Below are 9,225 nucleotides of genomic sequence, written 5' to 3' on the forward strand. Positions count from 1 at the left end.
CTCGCCCCTCCGGTGCCTCCCCGAACCCCGGCGGCTCCTCTCCCTCGCCGTCGCCCTCCTCTCCACGCTAGCCGTCGCCTCCACCGCCGGCGAGCTCGAACCCTAGGCCGGCCCGATCCGATCTGGTACCAGGGTTGACTTCTTCCCCTCCCTGTTTTTCTCCAAGTCCTAAGATTTTTTTACATTATCTTGCTCTGTTCATTGCATCATAGCTCTCTGCATATAGCCCCGTTTCGTGCGTGTAATATATCGAAATGTTCGTTACGAGATGCTCTTCATTTTGTTCCATTGTGCCATGTTCATTCGTGTCCATCTTGACGCCCAAATCTCTGATGCAAGAGTGCTAATTGCTGTTACCTGCTGTTACTTATCAGAACTTGAGGATTTGTTATTTTTGTTGGTATTGATGTATGCATCTTATGGGCATGAGCTCTACATGTGTTTTGATGTATGCCGTGCCATATTTACAGAGGTGTATGCCATGTATTTTTGTGATCTCTGTGGTGACTAGAAAAAGCATGCAAACTAGGCTTCGTGATGTTTCTGATTTCAGGGACTTAGTAATTTTACCAAGTCTGTGACTGCTGTTATTTTGTTGCTATGTATCCATGTGGCTACAGAGAGATCCATGCTTATTTCTGAGATGTTCAATAAGGATGTTTTGTAGATATAGTTATGCTGTATCCATCCATGCCCCTGTTTGCAATTATGGAGTGCCATAGCATGACTCAATCTTGCTCTACTTTTGCTATAAAATATTTCTGGCAGATTGTTTATGTGTTATTCAATTTTGCCAAGGTTGTTCTAGTTGATCCATTCATGCTATGTATTTGATCTTGCCATGGATAGCTTCATAAACATGCCGTCTTGCTGTAGGTATGCTTTTTTTGTCATGCGTTGCCTTGTGTCGAGTGCATCAAGCTCACCAAGATGCCCTCATAATATCTGTTTCTGCCATGCTCTGTTTTCTGCGAAGTCTGTAACCTGTTAACGAAACTTGCTATGGTTACATGGTTGCCATCATATCTTCTGGTCCCTTTTGGCTTATGGTCATTAAGGGACTTTTGTTCTATGAATTTAGTAGATTCATGCCATGCCTTGTTTTTCTATGTTAAGTTAATGTAGCATGTTCATTGCTTGCTCTGAACATTGCTACCTGATGCTGTTTATGCCATGTCCAGTAATTTCACCAAGTCTGTGAACTTGATATCTTTTGCACTTTTGCCATGCTTGTTTGAACCTGTTATGTTGTGATCTAGTCGTAGCTCAGTGTTCATCTTTTGTCAAGCATCTCCTGTAGATTACTTCCATATACTTTGTTGCTATGCTGGGGTGCTGTAGCCTAGTTTCTTGATGTATTCTAAGTGCTATCATGCTGTTAATCGCAGAATCGTGGCATTCTTGTTTTGCTTGCCATTTGCAAACCGTGCATCCGTTTCCGGTGATCTTTATATCGATTTCAACTGAAATCATCTCATCTATCCAGTGGCATGCTTGGTTTGCCAAGTTACTGCCTTGTTCATCATTTTTCTTCCGGAGCACGCCTATGCACTGCATATCATATCTCGCATATCATACATGTTTTGCATCATGTTGCTTGTGCATTTCTCGTGATTGATTGTGGTTCCGTTGCTTGTGTTCTTGTTTTGGGTAGAGCCGGGAGACGAGTTCGTGAACGAGGAACCTGTTGAGTACGCTTACGAGGATCAAGCTTTCGACAACTCTGAGAACCTTGCAGGCAAGATGACCATACCCCCGAAATCACTTCTATCTTTGCTTTGCTAGTTATTCGTTCTATAGCTATGCTGCGCTACCTACTACTTGCTATATCATGCCTCCCATATTGCCATGTCAAGCCTCTAACCATCCTTTCCTAGCAAACCGTTATTTGGCTAAGTTACCGCTTTTGCTCAACCCTTCTTATAGCGTTGCTAGTTGCAGGTGAAGTTGAAGTTGGTTCCGTGTTGGAACATGGATATTTTGGAATATCACAATATCTCTTATTTAATTAATGCATCTATATATTTGGTAAATGGTGGAAGGCTCGGCCTTATGCCTGGTGTTTTGTTCCACTCTTGCCGCCCTAGTTTCCGTCATACCGGTATTATGTTCCTTGAGTTTGCGTTCCTTATGCAGTTGGGTGATTTATGGGACCTGTCGTAGAATTGTCACGGCAGATGTCCTCGAGCTAGGACTTAGTTGTGGAGCCATCGCAACTAGGAAGCTTGAAGGGGTTAAGTGGGACAAGGAACACGAGGGTTATACTGGTTCGGCCCCTTATGGTGAAGGTAAAAGCCTACGTCCAGTTGAGGTGGTATTGATTAGGGTTTCGATGACCAGGGAGCTTAACTGCTTTGCCTGGCTCTCGACGAGATCTTTATTGTCCCTAAACCGTTGCCGGGTCGTCCCTTTATATAGGGAGGCTGACGCCCAGCAGCTCTCAGAGTCCCGGCCGGCTCATAAGAGTGTCCGGCTCGGACTCTCAACTATTCTTGCCTTACACTACAAGTTCTACCATAATAATGATTGTAACTACGGGCCTTAAGCCATATCCAGGTCTTAAGCCCATCTCTGGTCCATCGTCTTCAAGCTTGGCTCCGGGCTTCTGGCAACGACCATATGAGTAACCCGGCCCCTCCTGGCGGGTGACTCTAAGGTCTATATCCTCAACATTAGGCCCCAGATTGATTTGAGCCGGCTCATGTCAATCTTCAATCCCTTCGACAGAAAATTGCCGGCTTACAATTGCGTGAAAACCATAACCCGGCGTGACGTCATCCTCTGGACTCCGGATAATCTGCCGTGACGTCATCTTCCATTAAGCCCTTTTTTTTACTCCGCCAGATCCGCAACGGATCTTTACATTTACTATCATCCCGAAAATCGAGGCGTTTCGTGAGGAGATAACCACGCCGTGGTCTCCTTGATTCTCGCGCCCACTTATGAGCTCTCCCTGATAAATAGGACGGCCCGACGGGCCTTCAGCCACGCTTCTTCCTCCTCGCGCCACTGTTCCTCTGCTCGAGCTCGAACTCCGCCGCCGCCGCCGCGCCCCCGGTCTTCATCAACCTTGGCCGCTGCATCACCCTGACTCGGTCCAGACAAACGGCGGCCATCTCCGCATCTCTTCAGCACCAGTAAGTCCTCGACACTCCATTGGGCAGATCCACATTAGGGTTCCGTAGTTCATCCTCTGTTCTTCGTAGCTCGGTGCGACCCTTGGTAGATTTAGTTTTTACTTCCCTTTTTTGATCTTAGCTCTGTATAGAATCACTGCGGTAGATGTTTGAGACCCATTTCACATGCAAATAGCCCTCTTTTTACTGCATAAGAGCCTTGTTCAAGCTCAAGAACTTCCTCGCGTCTGTTTCTAGGTCTAGAAACTTTTCTTTTGCCCGACCATTTTGATCCAAAATATTTACTGCAATGCGTGAAACCTGTTTTACCACACTTAGTAAAAAACTGCAATCATTGAATCACGGTGGTTTATATTTCCGGCTTAAAGAAACCACACGCCATAGAACCTTCCGGGCTAAAGAAAACCATGCTCCGTAGAATCCTCCGGCTTAGCTGTGATAAGGCCGTAGACAATTTGAGTTACCCTCGGGCACACCAGCGGCTTAGATAACCTGATGCACTTAGACATATATCATTAGTCCCCTCCATAAGCCGCCATATTAAACCTTAACTTGTAAGTCTCCTCCGGCTCATTATTAAACCGGATATTTTTTCCCTGTATCATAGGCTTCCAACAGTCACCATGCCTCCCAAAGCTCCTAAAGCCTCCATCACTTGCAACTGGATGAGGTCCAACGTCACCAATGAGACCCTAGCAGATTTTGTCAAGTCTGGATATCTGCCCAAGAAGGACGTCATGTCCTACCGTGCCCCTGACCCATCAGAAGAGAGACCACAGCCAAAGGATGGGGAGGTAGTGATTTTTGCGGATCATATGAGCCGGGGCTTCGCACCGCCCGCCTCAAAGTTTTTCAGAGATGTTCTGAATTTCTTCGATCTGCGGCCTCAGGACATAGGACCCAACTCAGTGTCCAATATCTGCAATTTCCAAGTGTTCTGCGAGGTTTACCTTGGGGAAGAACCCAGTCTGCTGCTCTTCAGAGAGCTTTTCTATTTAAACCGTCAGAATGAGTGTGCCAACGGGCCAAGTCTGGAGCTAGGCGGCATCTCCATCCAACGGCGGAGGGACTGCCTTTTCCCTTACGCAGAGCCGCCCAGCCACCCCAAGGACTGTAATCTGACGTGGTTTTACTGCCAAGACACATCGCCGGCTGATTAGAGTCCGTTGCCCGGCTTTCGCCCCTCGCGTTTGGAGCCGACTCACCCACTGTCAGACAAGCTGACTCAAGCGGAGCGCCAACCTCTGCTCCCCACTATCAACAAGATCAAGGCTCTCCTGGGCAATGGTCTGAATGGAATCGATCTGGTCCGGGTCTGGATCTCGTGGCGGGTGATCCCATTGAGCCGCCGCCCCGGCTTAATGTGTGAGTACACGGGCCGAAAAGATGACCCTCAGAGACACAGCCGCAACGATCTTCCTGAAGACGTTGCAGAAGATATGACCAAGGCTCTTTTGAACGAGAGCCTGGCAGACTGCGGAAGGACCGGGCTAGCCCCCTTCTGCAAGACCAACCCAGCCCCAGCGGTAAGCCGCTGATCTGAACCTTATCTGTACATAACGTTCATCTGAATCGTTTTAAGAAAACCTCATTGCATTTTTAGGCTGATGATAAGTTCTGGCGGGTCAAATATGACCATGAGGCGGCTAAGAAGGCCAGAAAGGCGAAGAAAGCCGCCAAGAAAACCGCCCCTCGCAAGAAAGGAAGCAGGCCTACTGCTTCAGAGCTGATGCAATTAAGCGATAGCTCCGAGTCAGAGGTAACCCCTGAGCCTTTAAGTCCTTGCTGTATCTGTTGTTTGTTGCTGTCCGTCTTAACCATACTTGTTCGTTGACAGGATGACACCGGCGCAAGTAACCCGGTGGTTGAAGAGGTAATGTCACTTTCCTCCGACTCGGAGCCCTTGCCAAAGCTGAAAGTCCGAAGGGTAACCCGGAAAGTAAGCTTTTCACATCCTTTAGCTTATCAAGACACTCAATTTATTTTGAAGTGACAGGTTCATGAAAGCCGGCGGCACACCCGGACCGACAAAAGCACCGACCTCTCCTCCGGGTTACCTGACGCATCGAGGAAACGCCGGACCGAGGTGATCTCAAAATTGTACCCTTTTCATCCTTTGGCAGGTGTTATACGTCAACCGCTCAACTCTTCCGACTCAAATTATCAGGAAACTTCCCCCTCTTCCGGCGACTCTATGCAGTCAAGCCTGCCGGCTTTCAAGACCGTGCCCGGGTAATGATAACCATCTCATGTTATACTTTTGTCTTCACTTACCTATTATGTTTAATCATTTTGTCCTTTCAGTGCCCAGGCCAAGATCACCAAGAGGGCGAAGAAGTCCAAGCCGGTCGATGAGCCGGACTTGCCTGAGCCAGAGGCAGCCGCTCAAGAGCCGCCAGCTGCCTCTGCACTTGAGGCCGCAGCCCCAACCACCAAGACAACTACAGAAGCTGCTGTTAACCCGGAGGCCTCTAGCTCGGCTCCCCCAGCTGATGATCCGGACGTGGTAATCACCCGGACGGAGTTCGTTCAGCCGGGGAGACCTACCGTGTTGGCCAAGTGCTCTGCCAAAGGGGAGCTGCTAGAGTCGCGCCGGGTTAACCTGGACCTCACCGACTACTCCAACTTAAACATTGGAGAGATCGTCTCCGGCTTCGTCAGCCAAGTGCACAAGAGCCGGGACGCAGAGATTGCTATGGTGACCCAGATCCAGCAGAAATCTGAGGTAATATTCTTCTGTCCTCTTACTTACTTCTTAGTTACCTGTACCATGCTAGCCCCCAAGTCGACGACTTATGATTGAGTATGTTGTAGACTTAGGTTCCGGCCTACTCCATTTGAACCGGCAATGTGTAGATCGAAACGTTCAATATGCATTAGCCCCCAAGTGCCAAGTGTCTTTTCTTGGAAAACGCTTGGGACTTTAAATTTGTAGAGTAATTATTCATGCCATAACCCGAAAATTTATACAGGCTGCTGGCAAGAAGCTTGAGGCTAACCTTGCTGATCTCAAGAACCGGCTGAAGATGCAAGAGATGGAGACCCGGAAGGCAAACGCCAAGTTTGTGTCCAGCATCGCCACGCAAGAGAAGCTGAAGATGGAGTTCGACACTGAGCGGAAGGCGTGGGCCAAAGAGAAGGCCGCATTGGTGAACCGGGCTGAACAGGCGGAGAAGGCTCTCTCCGAGAAGACCGCCGAGCTCTCCGGCCTAAAGCGCCAAGTGTCCCAGATGGTGGCCGCAGTCTTCGGTAAGTCGTCTCACCGGCTTTCATCAAGTTTAGAATGTTTATATCTCATAATTTCATCCTTGTCGGCGGCTTATCTGACTCTGTTAAACAGGTCCCAGCCAACTTGAATCAGAGTGTGGTGACCAAGCTGAAGGCCATATACACCCTGGTGGAGCAACTCTACACCGGGTCACAACGTGCCTTGGCTGTGGTGGCCCTCTCCAACGAGGTGCCGACTCACCTGGCGGAAGTCCTTCGCCGGCTCGCCGTTCTGCCTCAACGGATCCAAGAGCTGCGACGGGCCTCTGCAAGAGCCGGAGCGATCGCTCCGCTGAGCCGGGCCAAGGCGTTCTTGCCAGAGTTAGACCCGGCGGACATCGCCCTCGGCAACCCAAGTCTGAAGGAAGACGGCACCGCCTTTGATCAGAAGGACTTCGCAGCTTGCGTGAAGGCCGTACGCCCGGTGGCCACTCTTATTGGCAACGATACCGATCTGACCAAGTATCAGCCGGGCTACGACGCAGAAAATCAAAGGATTCCTACTCCGCGCTATGAAGCCCTCAACTTGATCCCGCCGGCTCGTCAGCACACTTTCGCCCCGGAGATTGACCCGGCCGGGTTAATTGATGAGGAAGCCCAATTCGAAGCTCTCAGCGGCATCGACTGGAAGTCATCAACTTTCCGGGTCTTGGGATCAGCCGGAGGAGAAGAAAGGAATGAGCCGGAGACTTCAACTCAGCAAGCGTTGTAACTCAGCTGGCGGCTTATCAATCAATGCCTCACCCTTTTGGACTCAATGAGTCTTTGTAATAGAGTAGGACCAATACTTTTATCCTTGCCGTGCCATCGTGCACGCCTTGAATGTTAAAGTCTGATGAAGTTGTCTCCTTTATGTTTCTTCGGGTCATAATCAATCCTTTGTTTTCCTTAATCTCAAAATAGCTGCCTTTAACTATCCTGCATAGAAGGGCAAATCACAAGTCTCGAGGCGGCTTACTGCCCTGAGAATCATAAGTTTTAGATATATAACCCGGAATATGAATAAAAAAGGACTGATCTCCAATTATATCCTTAATGCAGCCGTAATATCATACTTAGCGGCCTGCAAGCATACTTCTGGTTTGGATAACCCGGGTAATAAGGTTGGCACCTCAATTCTGGTTTACCTGTCTTAATAACACCCATTGTGTCCAACTATCACTGGAAATCAAAGTTTAAACCGGCCAAGTGAGACCCGGCCGTACACACTTTGAAATGATCAGAAGTACCCTATAATGAAACAGAAGAACTTAGGGGCTTCCGGTTCGAATACGACCAGAGACCCGGCCCAAAGGGGTTATGCTAAGATTCGAATATGATCATATAGCCCCCAGTGGGTGTGGCGATGCCAATCAAGAGGGTATCGACAGCTATGTTCTCTTTGGTTCGAATATGACCCATGTTTGAACAGGAAGCCCCCAAGTGATTTTAAGAATTGTTTAACGACGCTGATTCGAATACGATCCACGTCGGTTCCCAAAGGGGTGAAACCATGATTCAAATATGATCAAGGAAAACTCCCCAATGAGCTCGGCACTTTGCCAATCAAATGGGTATCGACAGCTATGTTCTCTTTGGTTCGAATACGACCCATGTTTGAACAGGAAGCCCCCAAGTGACCTTATTGCTTACGGCTAGATTCGAATACGATCATAAGCCGGATCCTCCTTCAAGTCATCATGTAATCTTGCAATGAAAACAACACGTGCATATTTGGAGGAGAAAAAAGGACAGAGGTCCTGCTTTATTGCTTATCATAATATATACATGGCTGAGAGAAATATGTACATCACGAGAGCTGGTGGCTCAAGTGTAGTAAGGCCGAAGCTGAGCTATGTTCCACGGCCGACGGGTCTCTTCCTCCGACTTACGTGAATCTTTATGCTCCCGAATGTCAATGAGGTAATATGACCCGTTGTGCAAGTTCTTGCTGACCACAAAGGGTCCTTCCCAAGGCGGGGAGAGCTTGTGCGTATCTGTTTGATCCTGGATGAGCCGGAGCACGAGATCGCCTTCCTGGAAGACCCGAGTTTTAACCCGGCGACTATGATAACGGCGCAGGTCTTGTTGGTAAATCGCGGAGCGAGCTGCGGCCACATCACGCTGTTCGTCCAACAAGTCAAGAGCATCTTGGCGCACCTGTTCATTGTCCGCCTCGACATAAGCCGCCGCTCGAGGTGAGTCATGACGGATGTCACTGGGGAGGACGGCCTCTGCCCCATAAACCATGAAGAAAGGCGTGAAGCCTGTAGACCTGTTAGGAGTAGTGTTGATGCTCCATAACACGGAGGGCAACTCCTCCACCCAACAACCCGGCGTCCGTTGCAAAGGGACCAAAAGCCGGGGCTTGATGCCCTTCAGAATCTCCTGATTAGCTCTCTCAGCTTGACCATTGGATTGAGGATGAGCAACTGAGGAGACGTCAAGTCGGATATGCTCTCGTTGACAAAACTCTTCCATGACGCCTTTGGATAGATTGGTGCCATTGTCAGTTATAATGCTGTGCGGAAAGCCAAAGCGGAAAATCACCTTTTTCATAAATTGAACCGCCGTGGCTGCATCGCACTTGCTAACTGGCTCAGCTTCCACCCACTTTGTGAATTTATCAACTGCCACCAAGAGGTGGGTCTTCTTATCCTTGGACCTTTTAAAAGGCCCAACCATATCAAGCCCCCAGACCGCAAAGGGCCAAGTGATTGGGATCATCCTCAGCTCCTGAGCCCGCACATGAGCCCGTCGTGCGAACCTCTGGCAACCATCACATTTACTGACCAAGTCCTCCGCATCAGCATGAGCCGTCAGCCAATAAAAACCATGGCGA

This window comes from Triticum aestivum, chromosome 6D (genome assembly GCF_018294505.1).
Source record: "Triticum aestivum cultivar Chinese Spring chromosome 6D, IWGSC CS RefSeq v2.1, whole genome shotgun sequence".
Lineage (NCBI taxonomy): Eukaryota > Viridiplantae > Streptophyta > Magnoliopsida > Poales > Poaceae > Triticum > Triticum aestivum.